The sequence below is a fragment of the Oncorhynchus nerka genome, linkage group LG11 (assembly GCF_034236695.1).
Source record: "Oncorhynchus nerka isolate Pitt River linkage group LG11, Oner_Uvic_2.0, whole genome shotgun sequence".
Lineage (NCBI taxonomy): Eukaryota > Metazoa > Chordata > Actinopteri > Salmoniformes > Salmonidae > Oncorhynchus > Oncorhynchus nerka.
This window is the reverse complement of record NC_088406.1, coordinates 40,943,377-40,959,790: the sequence shown is the minus strand read 5'-3', so window position 1 is coordinate 40,959,790 and position 16,414 is coordinate 40,943,377. Positions and strand designations below refer to the sequence as shown.

The window sequence follows — 16,414 nt, the reverse complement described above, 5'->3', positions numbered from 1 at the left end:
GGGTGAATCATTGTTCAGCATACACACTGCCTCTCAGCCCTGGAAAATATTCAAATTGTTTTAATTTTCCGCCTGGGTGGTTTCAGATGATGGCTCCACAGAAAGAAAACAAGGGGAAGAAAAATTGAATTAGAAGAATCATATTGTAGGAAAACTGCGTCTGAGTTGAATAATACAATTCCACACTTCCTTTTTATTTTTGTATTTTTTTAGGGATAGATCAGTTATGAAATTAGCTAATCAAATGGGAGACTACAGTTGAAGTTGGAATTTTACATACACTTAGGTTGGAGTCATTAAAACTCGTTTTTCAACCACAAATGTCTTGTTAACAAACTATAGTTTTGGCAAGTCGGTTAGGACATCTACTTTGTGCATGACGCAAGTCATTTTCCCAACAATTGTTTACAGACAGATTATTTCACTTATAATTCACTGTATCACAATTCCAGTGGGTCAGAAGTGTACATACACAAAGTTGACTGTGCCTTTAAACAGCTTGGAGAATTCCAGAAAATTATGTCATGGCTTTAGAAGCTTTTGATAGGCTAATTGACCTAATTTGAGTCAATTGGAGGTGTACCTGTGGATGTTTTATTTCAAGTCCTACCTTCTAACTCAGTGCCTCTTTGCTTGGCATTATGGGAAAATCAAGAGAAATCAGCACCTCATAAAAAAATTGGAGACGTCCACAAGTCTGGTTCATCCTTGGGAACAATTTCCAAATGCCTGAAGGTACCACGTTCATCTGTACAAACAATAGTACGCAAGTATAAACACCATGGGACCACGCAGCCATCATACCGCCCAGGAAGGAGACGCATTCTGTCTCCTAGAGATGAACGTGCGAAAAGTGCAAATCAATCCCAGAACAACAGCAAAGGACCTTGTGAAGATGCTGGAGGAAACAAGTACAAAAGTATCTATATCCACAGTAAAACGAGTCCTTTATCGACATAACCTGAAAGGCCGCTCAGCAAGGAAGAAGCCACTGCTCCAAAACCGCCATAAAAAGTCAGACTACGGTTTGCAACTGCACATGGCGACAGAGATCGTACTTTATGGAGAAATGTCCTCTGGTCTGATGAAACAAAAATAGAACTGTTTGGCCATAATGACCATCGTTATGTTTGGAGAAGAAAGGGGGAGGCTTGCAAGACGTAGAAACACCATCCCAACCGTGAAGCACAGGGGTGGCAGCATCATGTTGTGGGGGTGCTTTGCTGCAGGAGGGTTGGTGCACTTCACAAAACAGATGGTAGCATGAGGAAGCAAAATTATGTGGATATATTGAAGCAACATCTCAAGACATCAGCCAGGAAGTTAAAGCTTGGTCGCAAATGGGTCTTCCAAATGGACAATGACCCCAAGCACACTTACAAAGTTGTGGCTAAGGTTTGGCTAAGGTGTATGTAAACTTCCGACTTCAACTGTATCAAATAACATTACTTCAAATCCCCAGTTCCTTGTTGAAGCTGAGTTGAGGAACTTGATCAAATCAAATCAAAGTGTATTGGTGGCGTACACAGTTTAGCAGATGTTGTAGCAGATGCAGCGAAATACTAGCTCCTAACAATGCAGTAAAATGTAAATCAGGGCAACAAATAATCTATTTAAAAAACAAAAAACTGAAAGAACAACAAGAAATCAAGGAATGTCGGAACAAATCCAATTAACAGCCCAAATATCACTGTAACAATCATTCAAATTCAATCTATATGATTCTATACAACAGTAGATATATTACAATGATCTATATTGAGAATACAGTATTCAAATGCACCATAGCAAAATGGATAGAATTGCAGGAAATTAGCTTGGTGAATGGTGTGTATAGACAGTATGGACCGTATGTGAATAGAAAAAGTGTGTACAGCAGTAGTTATATAGATGGGGCGGCAGGTGGTTAGAGCGTTGGACTAGTAACCGAAAGGTTGCAAGTTCAAATCCCCGAGCTGACAAGGTACAAATCTGTCGTTCTTCCCCTGAACAGGCAGTTAACCCACTGTTCCTAGGCCGTCATTGAAAATAACTGACTTACCTAGTAAAATAAAGGTAAAATAAAAAATAAATAAATAAATATAGGATGACCCTTCACTAGAATACAGTACATACATATAAAATGGGCAAAACAGTATGTAAACATTATTAGAGTGATCATTGAACAATGACTATGTAAAAGGACAACGGTCTCTAAGGTGCAGGGTAGAGTACCGGGTGTCTGAGGTGACAGTGTCTGAGGTTCAAGGCAGGGTACTGGGTGGAGGCCGGCTAATGGTGACTGTTTAACAGTCCGATGGCCTGGAGATAGAAGCTGTCTCTCGGTCCCAGCTTTGTTGCACCTTTACCGTCTCTGCCTTCTAGATGGAAGCGGGGTGAACAGGCCATGGCTCGGGTGGCTGAGGTCCTTGATGATCTTCTTGGCCTTCCTGTAGATGTCCTGATTGGCTGGCAGTTTGCCCCCGTTCACCCAATTGCTGTACCATGCGGTGATACACCCCGACAGGATGCTCTCAAGGGTGCATCTGTAGAAGTTCGTGAGGGTCTTAGGGGCCAAGCTGAATTACTTCAACCTCCTGAGGTTAAAAAGTCTGAAGGGACCATTTCATGTCCTCAGTGATGTGCACGCCATGGAACCCGAGGCTTTTGACCCTCTCCACTGCTCCCACGTCGATGTGGATAGGGGCGTGGTCTCTCTGCTGTCTGCTGTAGTCCACCATCAGCTCCTTCATTTTGTTGATGTTGAGGGAGATGTTATTTTCCTGGCACCACTCCTCCAGAGCCCTCACCTCCTCCCTGTAGGCCACCTCGTCATTGTTGGTAATCAGACCTACCACTGTTTTGTCATCAGCAAACTTGATGATTGAGTTGGAGGCGTGCATGGCCACGCAGTCATGGATGAACAGGGAGTACAGGAGGGGGCTGAGCACTCACCCCTGTGGGGCCCCCTGTGTTGAGGATCAGTGTGGCGGAGGTGTTGTTGCCTACAGTACCTTCACCACTTGGGGTCGGCCCGTCAGGAACCCAGTTGCACAGGGAGGGGTTCAGACCCATTTCCCTGAGCTTAGTGATGAGCTTAGAGGGCACTATGGAGTTGAAGGCTGAGCTGTAGTCGACGAACAGCATTGTTACATAGGTGTTCCTCTTGATTAGTAAGAAAGGATGAGTGTGTGTTTGTGCGTGAGTGTACCTTGTGTTTTGTGTGTTAAACTTGTGGTTCCATGTGTGTATTTGTCATATTCTCTTCCTACTCTGATTTGTGTTTATGTTGTGTACCGTGTGTGAGTCTATCTTTCTCCACGTACACTAGTTGTGTACACTGGGTATGCAAGTTGGACAGAGGCATTGAGTACAGTCGCCAGAATGTTCTTATTCACGTAGAAAACTTTCACAATGTTCCAGACACGGAACACAATAACAAAATGTCAGAAACCCCAGTGGAAGAATTACATAATTTCAGAAAGGAAGAAAAGGAAGACAGAGAATGTAAAGAATGGAGCAGAAGGACAGCGTTCTCAAATCTGGCTTCAGGGCAGCAAAGAAAGAGCGAGAGAAAGAACGACAATGGGGAGAGAGAGAGCAAAGATTGAGAATAGCGGTGTGTCAGTCAGAGCCAGTCATTTGGTGTTAGGATGTATAGGAGAAAGTCTCACTCCTCTATCTTTTCTCTAGAGGTGACCCTGAGTGGAGGAAAGAGCTCATTTACAGGTACAGTGCAGGCCCGTACATCTGAAAGAGAAACAGCCCACCCATCCCCTCTCTCTCCCCTCTGTCCTTCTTTCTCTCTCTCTTTCTTTGCTGCGCTGCAGCCAGATCTGGGAACGCTGTGTGTCTGGGTTTCGGTGTATCTCCGAATGCGTGTATCTGTCTGTGTTCCTGTGTATCCGCAAGTATATTTGTGTTGCTGCAGCATGAGTTTTTTCTTCAAGCTAAATGTGGTGGATGGCGAGCAAGCCAGGAGAGATTCTTCATTTCCACTGTTCACGGAAGTACAATAATATCCTGCTAATATTAGCTTTAGCAATCTTAAACACTCATATTCTACACCCAACTGAAGATGCTTTTTAGCTTGTGTAGCCTACAAACCGTAAGGCTACACAAGCACACATTCACATCGCATGTGCATAGACCCAATACAGTCCTGCACTTGCCCACACACACACACACATATGCCAATTTTGTGTAAGTTCATGCATTCGGGTGTCATTTCGTGCCGAGTGGGAATGCCACTTGGTGTGCCCTGAAATGCCCATTCCAACAAGCACTCACATTCTCATGTCAGAATTAGACAGTCATCCATATTTCTCAAGCGTCAAATTTAAACGTGTTTGGTTACCTCTCTTCCTCGTTCCAAGGTTAAATTGAAGCATGAACTCTGAATGGTTAAGGTTAGGCATTAACTCTGAATGGTTAAGGTTAGGCATTAACTCTGAAATGTTAAGGTTAGGCATTAACTCTGAATGGTTAAGGATAAGGGTAAAGGTTAGGCATTAACTCTGAATGGTTAAGGTTAGGCATTAACTCTGAATGGTTAAGGTTAGGCATTAACTCTGAATGGTTAAGGTAAGGGTTAAGGTTAGGCATTAACTCTGAATGGTTAAGGTTAGGCATTAACTCTGAATGGTTAAGGTTAGACATTAACTCTGAATGGTTAAGGATAAGGGTTAAGGTTAGGCATTAACTCTGAATGGTTAAGGTTAGGCATTAACTCTGAATGGTTAAGGATAAGGGTTAAGGTTAGGCATTAACTCTGAATGGTTAAGGTTAGGTTAGGCATTAACTCTGAATGGTTAAGGTTAGGCATTAACTCTGAATGGTAAAGGATAAGGGTTAAGGTTAGGTATTAACTCTGAATGGTTAAGGATAAGGGTTAAGGTTAGGCATTAACTCTGAATGGTTAAGGTTAGGCATTAACTCTGAATGGTTAAGGATAAGGGTTAAGGTTAGGCATTAACTCTGAATGGTTAAGGTTAGGCATTAACTCTGAATGGTAAAGGATAAGGGTTAAGGTTAGGTATTAACTCTGAATGGTTAAGGATAAGGGTTAAGGTTAGGCATTCACTCTGAATGGTTAAGGATAAGGGTTAAGGTTAGGCATTAACTCTGAATGGTTAAGGTTAGGCATTAACTCTGAATGGTAAAGGATAAGGGTTAAGGTTAGGCATTAACTCTGAATGGTTAAGGATAAGGGTTAAGGTTAGGCATTAACTGAATGGTTAAGGAAGGGAAGGTTGCATTAACTCTGAATGGTTAAGGTTAGGCATTAACTCTGAATGGTTAAGGTTAGGCATTAACTCTGAATGGTTAAGGATAAGGGTTAAGGTTAGGCATTAACTCTGAATGGTTAAGGTTAGGCATTAACTCTGAATGGTTAAGGTTAGGCATTAACTCTGAATGGTTAAGGATAAGGGTTAAGGTTAGGCATTAACTCTGAATGGTTAAGGTTAGGCATTAACTCTAAGGGTTAATGGTATTAACTCTGAATGGTTAAGGATAAGGGTTAAGGTTAGGCATTAACTCTGAATGAATGGTTAAGGTTAGGCATTAACTCTGAATGGTTAAGGTTAGGCATTAACTCTGAATGGTTAAGGTTAGGCATTAACTCTGAATGGTTAAGGTTAGGCATTAACTCTGAATGGTTAAGGTTAGGCATTAACTCTGAATGGTTAAGGTTAGGCATTAACTCTGAATGGTTAAGGTTAGGCATTAACTCTGAATGGTTAGGCATTAACTCTGAATGGTTAAGGTTAGGCATTAACTCAATAATGTCAAAAACTACTTTCTATCGCTGGATTAGAACATACAACCTTTGGAACCAGATGTTTACTCCCATCCACCGTTCCTATTCACAACCAAATCCTACTTCCAGGTAACAGCGCTCATTGTTGCCCTGGGAGATTACAATTGTTTCATTGCTTTAATTGGCCATCAGAGATATGCTGCTAAATCCAAATCAAATCAATCAAATCAAATTGTATTTGTCACATACACATGGTTAGCAGATGTTAATGCGAGTGTAGCGAAATGCTGCTAAATCTTAGCCTTACTCTCGTGATTTATCATGCTCCATGATGGATTTAGTCTTTTTCCAATGTCCTTATTTCATTGTGCTAGAAAGGCTGTGTGACAGTCTGCCCTTGTCTTTTCCTTAACATAATGATTGGCGCTGAGCCACTCTATGATACTACAGTTAATGAGAGAACCACTAAACCACTGTAGATACGTATTGAGATATAGATGTGTACTGTCAGGCTGCAGAGACGGATTTACCACATTATACGTTTCTTGTAGAGGCGGGATTGCAGTGTGTGTGGCCCCGCTCCCCTTCTCCTGGTCTAATATCATGGCTGTGTGGTTCCCTGCCTGTCCGACAGTCAGAATGGCTTGTTTATAGCCAGATTCATTGTTTTTATGGCTGTGTTCTCCCTGTGATCTCCCTGTGAATTTAACTATCTCTACGGAGGCTCAGCAAAGTGTTATGGAAGAGTTACAGAAACGTTAGAGAAAGAATATTAGTGGATTGCCATTCAAATCAACTCTCCTCATTAGGGAGGAGGGTTGAAGAGAGGGAGAAGAGAGAAGGGAGACACATGACAGGAAAGAGAGGGATTGCTGGAGAGAGCACAGAAAAGGGGGAAGTGGGAGCTAAGCTTTATCGCCTTGAAAACAGTTTCTCCTCTAATCAACACTCCCTCCCCCTCTCTCTCTCTTGGTCTGTCTCTCTCTACTTCTCTCTCTCTCTCTTGGTCTCTCTCTCTTGGTCTGTCTCTCTCTCTCTACTTCTCTCTCTCTCTTGGTCTCTCTCTCTTGGTCTCTCTACTTCTCTCTCTCTCTTGGTCTCTCTCTCTTGGTCTCTCTACTTCTCTCTCTCTCTCTTGGTCTCTCTCTCTTGGTCTCTCTCTCTTGGTCTCTCTACTTCTCTCTCTCTCTCTTGGTCTCTCTCTCTTGGTCTCTCTCTCTTGGTCTCTCTCTCTCTCTCTCTCTCTCTCTCTCTCAATTCAATTAAATTCGCTTTATTTTGGATATTTACAATATAAAAATAAATAAAAATTGTCAACGGGACAACAGTAACAACAATAACCAAGTGTCAAAATAACCATCCATTCAACAATAACAATAAGTATACAGTAGAGGACATGTGCAGGTTGATTGGTCTGTCAGACACTGTCCCTCATCTTATGGCAGGCAGCAATGTAGTGCGCTGCTAACCCACAGATCTCTGCGTCCTCCCCCAACAGGACGGGTAGCCTATCCTCACCAGAGAGGTCTTTGAAACCTTGAAAAAAGGATTCAAATTTGGGAAAATTACACTCTCTAATTGTTTTCTATTTTTGACATTTTGTCAGGAAATGCAGCTCCGTCTCAGGTTCTGCTGTTATGCAGTGGTTGCACAGCCTTTCCTCTACAGGGAGCCAGGTACTTTGTCAAGGTTTTTCTAAGGTTTTGATCACTAACCATGGTCAAATATTTAGCCACGGTGAACAGTCGATTTAGGGCCAGATAGCACTGCATTTTGCTTTGTGCTTGTGTTTGTGTTTCCCAATAAGCAATATAGTTTTGTTTTGACTGTGTTGTCATATGGTTTATCCTGATTGATTGGATGTTCTGGTCCCTCTCTCTCTCTCTCTCTCTCGGTCTCTCTCTCTTGGTATCTCTCTTGGTCTCTCTCTCTCTTGGTCTCTCTCTCAGTCTCTCTCTCTTGGTCTCTCTCTCTCTTGGTCTCTCTCTTGATCTCTCTCTCTCTCTCTCTCTCTCTCTTGGTCTCTCTCTCTTGGTCTCTCTCTCTCTCTCTTTCTCTCTCTCTCTCTCTGTCTGTCTCTCTCCCTTGGTCTGTCTCTCTTGGTCTCTCTCTCTCTCTCTTGGTCTCTCTTTTCTCTCTCTCTCTTGGTCTCTCTTGGTCTCTCTCTCTCTCTCTCTCTCTCTTGGTCTCTCTGTCTTGGTCTCTCTCTCTCTCTCTCTCTCTCTCTCTCTCTTTCTCTCTCTCCTTCCTTGGTCGGTCTCTAAGTATACATCACTGATTCCCATTTTCCGTGGCCGTCCCTGTCGTTTATCAGGGCTGGAGAGTTCTCTCCTCGAATGGCTTTCTACTTCATTACGCCTACACCAGGGACACACCAGACCACCAGCCCTACCTCACTCTGTGTGTGATGGTTTACTGAACCACAGGTCTAAGTTACACACATCCACTCCTTATGATCTCCACACTCCACTATGACATAAACCTGTCACCATGCTATTTAACTACACTCCATAGTAATGACAGTATGGCCTTATTAACTAGCTAACAAAGCAACTCTCGTCTCCAGGTGGCTGTAATGTTTAATAAAGATACTAAATGGCTGTATATATTCATAGTTAGGCTCTGGTCTCATAGCCGTAGAATCTTTAACACATCTTTATGCTGCAGACACAAACACCACAGGTTTTATTGAAGACGGCTGTATAACGGGTTTGCATTACACACACACACACACACACACACACACACACACACACACACACACACACACACACACACACACACACACACACACACCATGCGGCTGTAGATGTATCAGGGCTTCTTAAAGAGGGTGTTTGTTTTGACATGTTAATGGAGGTTTTATAGCTAATATGATGGCACACTGCATGCTGTGCCACAGACTATAATATAACATACTATAATATGTATGTTAGAGGTTTCGACAAAATCTCCTTTATAAAGTCATACGTTCAGAAAAGTCCTTTATGATGTATTTACATCTTCTCCCAGGTTGAGGCTCATTAGGGCTCCTGGGAGGGCTTCTAAAGCACTGCATCTCAGTGCTTGAGTCATCACTACAGGTTTGTCGGGTTTGGCTGGTGTAGGCCGCCATTGTAAATAATCATTTGTTCTTAACTGACTTGCCTAGACAAGTTCATATTTGGGCTAGAACGTTGGGCCAGTAACCGAAAGGTTGCTGGATCGAATCCTTGAGCTGTCAAGGTAAATTATATGTTGTTCTGCCCCTGAACAAGGCAGTTAACCCACTGTTCCCCGGGAGGCCGTCATTGTAAATAAGAATTTGTTCTTAACTGACTTGCCTAGTTACATAAAGGTTAAATAAAAACATTATATATGTGATCTCAGCAAAGTAACACAGCACACACTCTCTTTCATTAGACTGTGCCAGTGTTGGCTTTCGGCCTCTGCAGTTTCTCTCTGGCATGACACAGATGCTCACTCTGTTGCCTGGGCAACAAGGGACCTCTGGGTTGTGTGTGTCAGGGGTCTAATGGAGAGCAGAGCGGACACACACCAGCCTGTAGAAAACACCAGCTGTGGAGGGGACAGTAAGGTGCCAGGGGACACAGGAGGGCACCCCGCTGGCGAGATGCCAGGTCCCTGATGTCTGCTGGGGTTAGTTAGGAAGTGCCTCCCAGAGGGACTGTAGAGTCAAACCATTCACACACTTTATTATACCATTAAATGACCATTACCAACGTCCACAACCTCTAATGTCGCTTTAATATTGTCTAGTGTTACCCTGCCCTATAAAGTGTGTATCTTCCCTACTAAATGTGGGTCTGTCTACGGGGATTACGCTCCATTTCCCCCCTCTCAGTATGCAGGGCTTCCTCTCTGTGTCTCCTCTCCTTTCCACTGTTACTCTGGCTGTCATTAGCCTAGCCCACAGAGCGGAAAAGAGAGAGAGAGTGTGTGTGTGTGTGTGTGTGTGTGTGTGTGTGTGTGTGTGTGTGTGTGTGTGTGTGTGTGTGTGTGTGTGTGTGTGTGTGTGTGTGTGTGTGTGTGAACTCAGTCGGCCAACCTGCTCCATAGCAGGGTCATTCAGGGACAGACAACCCAGACACACAACCTCTCATTTATCACAAACACACACATACACAAACACACGTGCCAGGAGGAGACACAGAGCATCTGGCCTGTACTGGCTGGAGATAACAGAGTGAGACTGCCATCGGCTCCCAACCCTTGTCCTGCTCCACAGACACACACACACACACACACACACACACAGTGTGCTGCCAGGCTATGTCCCTGTGGTAGAGGAGAATGATGGCCAATGTGACAGAGATGGCAGAGATTGCACAGGCTGGCTCTGGCTCTGCAGCCTTGGGTCCCCCAGGGAGGAATGACTGGTAGAGGCTGCTTCAGGGCTGGTGTGTGTGTGTGTGTGTGTGTGTGTGTGTGTGTGTGTGTGTGTGTGTGTGTGTGTGTGTGTGTGTGTGTGTGTGTGTGTGTGTGTGTGTGTGTGTGTGTGTGTGTGTGTGTGTGTGTGTGTGTGTGTGTGTGTGTGTGTGTGTGTGTGTGAAAGAGTGAGTGAGAGGTTGCATCAATGTGTGTGTTGGAGTTGAATGGGATGGCAGATGGTCTGCTGAATATTGTTTAAATATGTGTGTAAAACTGTAGGACACAACACATTTTGGCTCAGAGGTGATTCAGGCTGCTCACTCTACCTGTCTGAGTGTTTGTCTGTGCAGAAGTCACTCTCTTGCTGTGTGTGTGTGTATGTGTGTATGTGTGTGTGTGTGTGTGTGTGTGTGTGTGTGTGTGTGTGTGTGTGTGTGTGTGTGTGTGTGTGTGTGTGTGTGTGTGTGTGTGTGTGTGTGTGTGTGTGTGTGTGTATGTTTACAAAGTGTTTACCATGGGCCTGAGTGTCCTTTTGGTTCCCTGGTGGCTGTGTGCTGGAGTTAGTTGAGTTCATTAGGAAAGCAAACACTGCTGATGAAGGTTTTCCGGTGCGGTTTTCCGCTTCTGGGCCAGTAGATGGACGAGCTGGGATCTGCTGCCAAAACACGTCAAGAAGCTCATCAAGTATTAAAGAGAGAGAGTAGAGATGGGAGGGAGGGAGGAATATGGGAGAATGACAGCAAAGGGGGTAGAGACAATTAGAAAGAGAGGCAGAAAGATTGAAATATGGAGTAAAGTCGAGAGAGTTGGGAGGCAGAAGGTGAAGAGGAGGACAGATGGAGTTAAGGAGAGAGGGTGAGGTTTGGGAGAGGAGGACAGATGGAGTTAAGGAGAGAGGGTCAGGTTTGGGAGAGGAGGAGAGATGGAGTTAAGGAGAGAGGGTCAGGTTTGGGAGAGGAGGAGAGATGGAGTTAAGGAGAGAGGGTCAGGTTTGGGAGAGGAGGAGAGATGGAGTTAAGGAGAGAGGATCAGGTTTGGGAGAGGAGGTCAGATGGAGAGAGGGTCAGGTTTGGGAGAGGAGGAGAGATGGAGTTAAGGAGAGAGGGTCAGGTTTGGGAGAAGAGGAGAGATGGAGTTAATGAGAGAGGGTCAGGTTTGGGAGAGGAGGTCAGATGGAGGAGGGTCAGATGGAGTTAAGGGAGAGAGGGTCAGGTTTGGGATGAGAGAGGGTCAGGTTTGGGAGAGGAGGAGTAGAGAGAAAGTGAGCGAGTAGGTCACAGTGCGATGAGTGGTTTCCATCTGTCTGTCTTGGCGGTTAGTTTCAGGGACCTCTGTTTCATCAGAACTTTGCACACAAAGCCCCTCTCACCCCCTCTCACCCCCTCTCACCCCTCACCCCTCACCTCTCTCTCTCCCCCTGGTTGGTTTCTGGGGTGTTTGGAGGAGGTGGAGACAGATTTACAGTGGATACATGAAGTCCATAACTCAGCCTAGTTCCATCTCTCCTCTCTCTATCCATCCATCCATCCATCCCTCCCTATTCTTTTCCCTGGCTGGCGTGGGTCCAGTTTAATTTCTTCACAGCCACAGGGTCTAAGAAGGTAAGGAGAGGAGAGGAGAGATGAGAGGTTGTAGTGTAGCTAGCTGTCAATAGCTCTATTTCCTGTGTTATTGTATACAGCCCTGTGAGTTCAAGGTCCCGTCTCCATCAGCAGGTCTAAGCGGTGCTACCGCTCCTCTCCGGCCTCTATAGCTCACCATAAATCCACCAGCACTACCACACAATCAATGTTTCCTGCTTGGCAGTGCCAAAGCCCAAAATGAATATAGATTTTCTGCCCACACCGCTGCTAAATTATACAAACCCCTGGTTTATTTCCCTGCTCCATTCTGGCAGGCGATACGGTTCCTCTCCTAACACCGGGTGCTGCTGCGGAGAAGGGATGGATGGGAGCAGAGGGGGAGGAGGAGAGAAAAGTACTTTAGGAGAGAGAACAGAGTAGGTTTCTGTCTGAGTTTTGGACAAGGTCATTAACTAACTCACAGAAGAGAGAGCTCCAGCAGGTTTGTGAACAATGAATCTATGTTTTAGTTTTAGGGACCGTTCCAGGATGTAAAGAGCTCAGTGAGTAGCCTGCTGACCTTGTTGGGTGCTTGATAATGCACACTGAGTATCAGCACATATTCTCACTTTCACTAACGCACACACACATGCTCCCACACACAGAGTGGTCAGTAGATCCAGGGAATGCACGAATGGAAAGCACAAAGACAGCTATGTCTTTCCTACCTGTAGGTTCAGAACCGAACCTCTGAACATCACTTGTCCTTTTTTCTCACTAAATTGTAGAGTGAGGAAGGCTTTGGGTGTGGCGTTGACAGGGAAAAATGAGTGTTAGACTGTGTGTGTGTGTGTGTGTGTGTATGTTCGTGCGTGCGTGCGTGTGTGTGAGCGTGCAAGAGACCTAAGCAAATATTCTGTCTGGGCTGAGCGGGGACAGGGCCTTCAGTAACTCTCGGGGGAAATTGAAATGATCGGCTCGTTCAGTGGCAATCACACACCACCACACTCCCTCCTCTTCCTCTCTATCTCTCTTTCGCTCTCTCTCCCCATCCTTCACACTCTGTCCCTTCGATATCTCCTTCTCCTCTCTCATTCAATCTATTTTCTCCCATTTTCTCTTAACTAGCTCATCCTCTCATTTTAATGTCTCTCTCTCTGTCAGAGCCCCCAGGTGACCTGTGTAAAACCTGTGTGAAAGCCTGTCTGAAAGTGTGGGTCAAGGTCTGTAGAGTGTAGAGTGAGGAAGGCTTTGGGTGTGGCGTTGACAGGGCAAAATGAGTGTTGGACTGTGTGTGTGTGTGTGTGTGTGTGTGTGTGTGTGTGTGTGTGTGTGTGTGTGTGTGTGTGTGTGTGTGTGTGTGTGTGGAGGCTGTCTGTCTGGGATGGTATTAGGGGGATTTGGGGAGGCCAGGGTGACATTGATTCTAAGCGAAGTGGTGTTAGAGAGCAGGGTCTAACTGAATTCGTAGTCTAGCTGGGATAGGACATTTCTCATGCATGACACCATTAGAGGTAGTGTTGAACAGAGCAGGATGACGTCACCACTCACCAAGCAGATTGGAGGACAGCTCAAACCCCAAACCTCATAGAATAATGTCTTCAGTAATCACATGCAAGGGACGGAGAGAGGGACGGAGAGAGATGGGGAGAGAGAGAGGGGGGAGAGAGAGGGAGAGGGGGAGAGAGGAGAGGGGGAGAGAGAGATGGAGAGGGAGAGGGGGGGGAGAGAGATGGGAGAGAGAGAGAGAGAGAGAGAGAGAGAGAGAGAGAGAGAGAGATTCATCAAGTTCCACCTTGATTTCTCCAATTATCCCTCTTGTTTTTCCCAGCATGCAGCAGATACATACAAACAACTTCAACTCTGTGTGTGTGCGCGTGTGTGCATGCGTACGTGTGTGTGTGTGTGTTTGTCTAGGGTTTTTGTTTGTTGATCTATTTCAAAGCTAAAATGAGACCGATGCTGTATGACAAAGAGTACATACTGTTTTCCTCAGTAATCTTTATCCCCTGTTGTACAGATTATCTACAACACCGTACAGTACGTTCCTCATCACATAATCTATGATGGTACGGAACAGAGGAACGTACTGTACGGTGTTGTAGATAATCTGTGATGGTACGGAACAGAGGAACGTACTGTACGGTGTTGTAGATAATCTGTGATGGTACGGAACAGAGGAACGTACTGTACGGTGTTGTAGATAATCTGTGATGGTACGGAACAGAGGAACGTACTGTACGGTGTTGTAGATAATCTGTGATGGTACGGAACAGAGGAACGTACTGTACGGTGTTGTAGATAATCTGTGATGGTACGGAACAGAGGAACGTACTGTACGGTGTTGTAGATAATCTGTGATGTTACGGAACAGAGGAACGTACTGTATGGTGCTGTAGATAATCTGTGATGGTACGGAACAGTGGAACGTACTGTACGGTGCTGTAGATAATCTGTGATGGTACGGAAGAGAAGAACGTACTGTACGGTGTTGTAGATAATCTGTGATGGTACGGAACAGAGGAACGTACTGTACGGTGTTGTAGATAATCTGTGATGGTACGGAACAGAGGAACGTACTGTACGGTGTTGTAGATAATCTGTGATGGTACGGAACAGAGGAACGTACTGTACGGTGTTGTAGATAATCTGTGATGGTACGGTCCAGAGGAACGTACTTAACGGTGTTGTAGATCATCTGTGATGGTACGGAACAGAGGAACGTACTGTACGGTGTTGTAGATAATCTGTGATGGCACGGAACAGAGGAACGTACTGTACAGTGTTGTAGATCATCTGTGATGGTACGGAACAGAGGAACGTACTTAACGGTGTTGTAGATAATCTGTGATGGTACGGGCCAGAGGAACGTACTGTACGGTGTTGTAGATAATCTGTGATGTTACGGAACAGAGGAACGTACTGTACGGTGTTGTAGATAATCTGTGATGGTACGGAACAGAGGAACGTACTGTACGGTGTTGTAGATAATCTGTGATGGTACGGAACAGAGGAACGTACTGTACGGTGTTGTAGATAATCTGTGATGGTACGGAACAGAGGAACGTACTGTACGGTGTTGTAGATAATCTGTGATTACGGAACAGAGGAACGTAAACGGTGCTGTAGATAATCTGTGATGGTGAACAGAGGAACTTACTGTACGGTGTTGTAGATAATCTGTGATGGTACGGAACAGAGGAACGTACTGTACGGTGTTGTAGATAATCTGTGATGGTCCGGAACAGAGGAACGTACTGTACGGTGCTGTAGATAATCTGTGATGGTACGGAACAGAGGAACGTACTTTACGGTGCTGTAGATAATCTGTGATGGTACGGAACAGAGGAACTACTGTACGGTGCTGTAGATAATCTGTGATGTTACGGAACGGAACAGAGGAACGTACTGTACGGTGCTGTAGATAATCTGTGATGGTACGGAACAGAGGAACGTACTGTACGGTGCTGTAGATAATCTGTGATGGTACGGAACAGAGGAACGTACTGTACGGTGTTGTAGATAATCTGTGATGGTACGGAACAGAGGAAACTGTACGGTGTTGTAGATAATCTGTGATGGTACGGAACAGAGGAACGTTGTACGGTGTTGATAATCTGTGATGGTACGGAACAGAGGAACCTACTGTACGGTGTTGTAGATAATCTGTGATGGTACGGAACAGAGGAACGTACTGTACGGTGTTGTAGATAATCTGTGATGGTACGGAACGGAACAGAGTAGAACGTACGGAACAGAGGAACACTGTAACGGTGTTGTAGATAATCTGTGATGGTACGGAACAGAGGAACGTACTGTACGGTGTTGTAGATAATCTGTGATGGTACGGAACAGAGGAACGTACTGTACGGTGTTGTAGATAATCTGTGATGGTACGGAACAGAGGAACGTACTGTACGGTGTTGTAGATAATCTGTGATGGTACGGAACAGAGGAACGTACTGTACGGTGTTGTAGATAATCTGTGATGGTACGGAACAGAGGAACTACTGTACGGTGTTGTAGATAATCTGTGATGGTACGGAACAGAGGAACGTACTGTACGGTGTTGTAGATAATCTGTGATGGTACGGAACAGAGGAAACTGTACTGATGGTAACGGAACGGTGTTGTAGATAATCTGTGATGGTACGGAACAGAGGAACGTACTGTACAGTGTTGTAGATAATCTGTGATGGTACGGTACAGAGGAACGACTGTACGGTGTTGTAGATAATCTGTGATGGTACGGAACAGAGGAACGTACTGTACGGTGTTGTAGATAATCTGTGATCTACGGAACAGAGGAACGTACTGTCGGTGTTGTAGATAATCTGTCTGGAACAGAGGAACGTACTGTACGGTGCTGTAGATAATCTGTGATGTTACGGAACAGAGGAACGTACTGTACGGTGCTGTAGATAATCTGTGATGTTACGGAACAGAGGAACGTACTGTACGGTGCTGTAGATAATCTGTGATGGTACGGAACAGAGGAACGTACTGTACGGTGCTGTAGATAATCTGTGATGGTACGGAACAGAGGAACGTACTGTACGGTGCTGTAGATAATCTGTGATGCTACGGAACAGAGGAACGTACTGTACGGTGTTGTAGATAATCTGTGATGGTACGGAACAGAGGAACGTACTGTACGGTGTTGTAGATAATCTGTGATGGTACGGAACAGAGGAACGTACTGTACGGTGTTGTAGATAATCTGTGATGGTACGGAACAGAG

At 45.0% G+C, this 16,414-nt stretch overlaps 1 protein-coding gene across 1 annotated transcript in view; it reads left to right on the top strand.

Annotated features, from left to right (window-relative positions):
- The window catches only part of schip1 (schwannomin interacting protein 1), a 369,551-nt gene that overhangs the window by 103,984 nt on the left and 249,153 nt on the right, over positions 1–16,414 (top strand). The window lies entirely within an intron of this gene.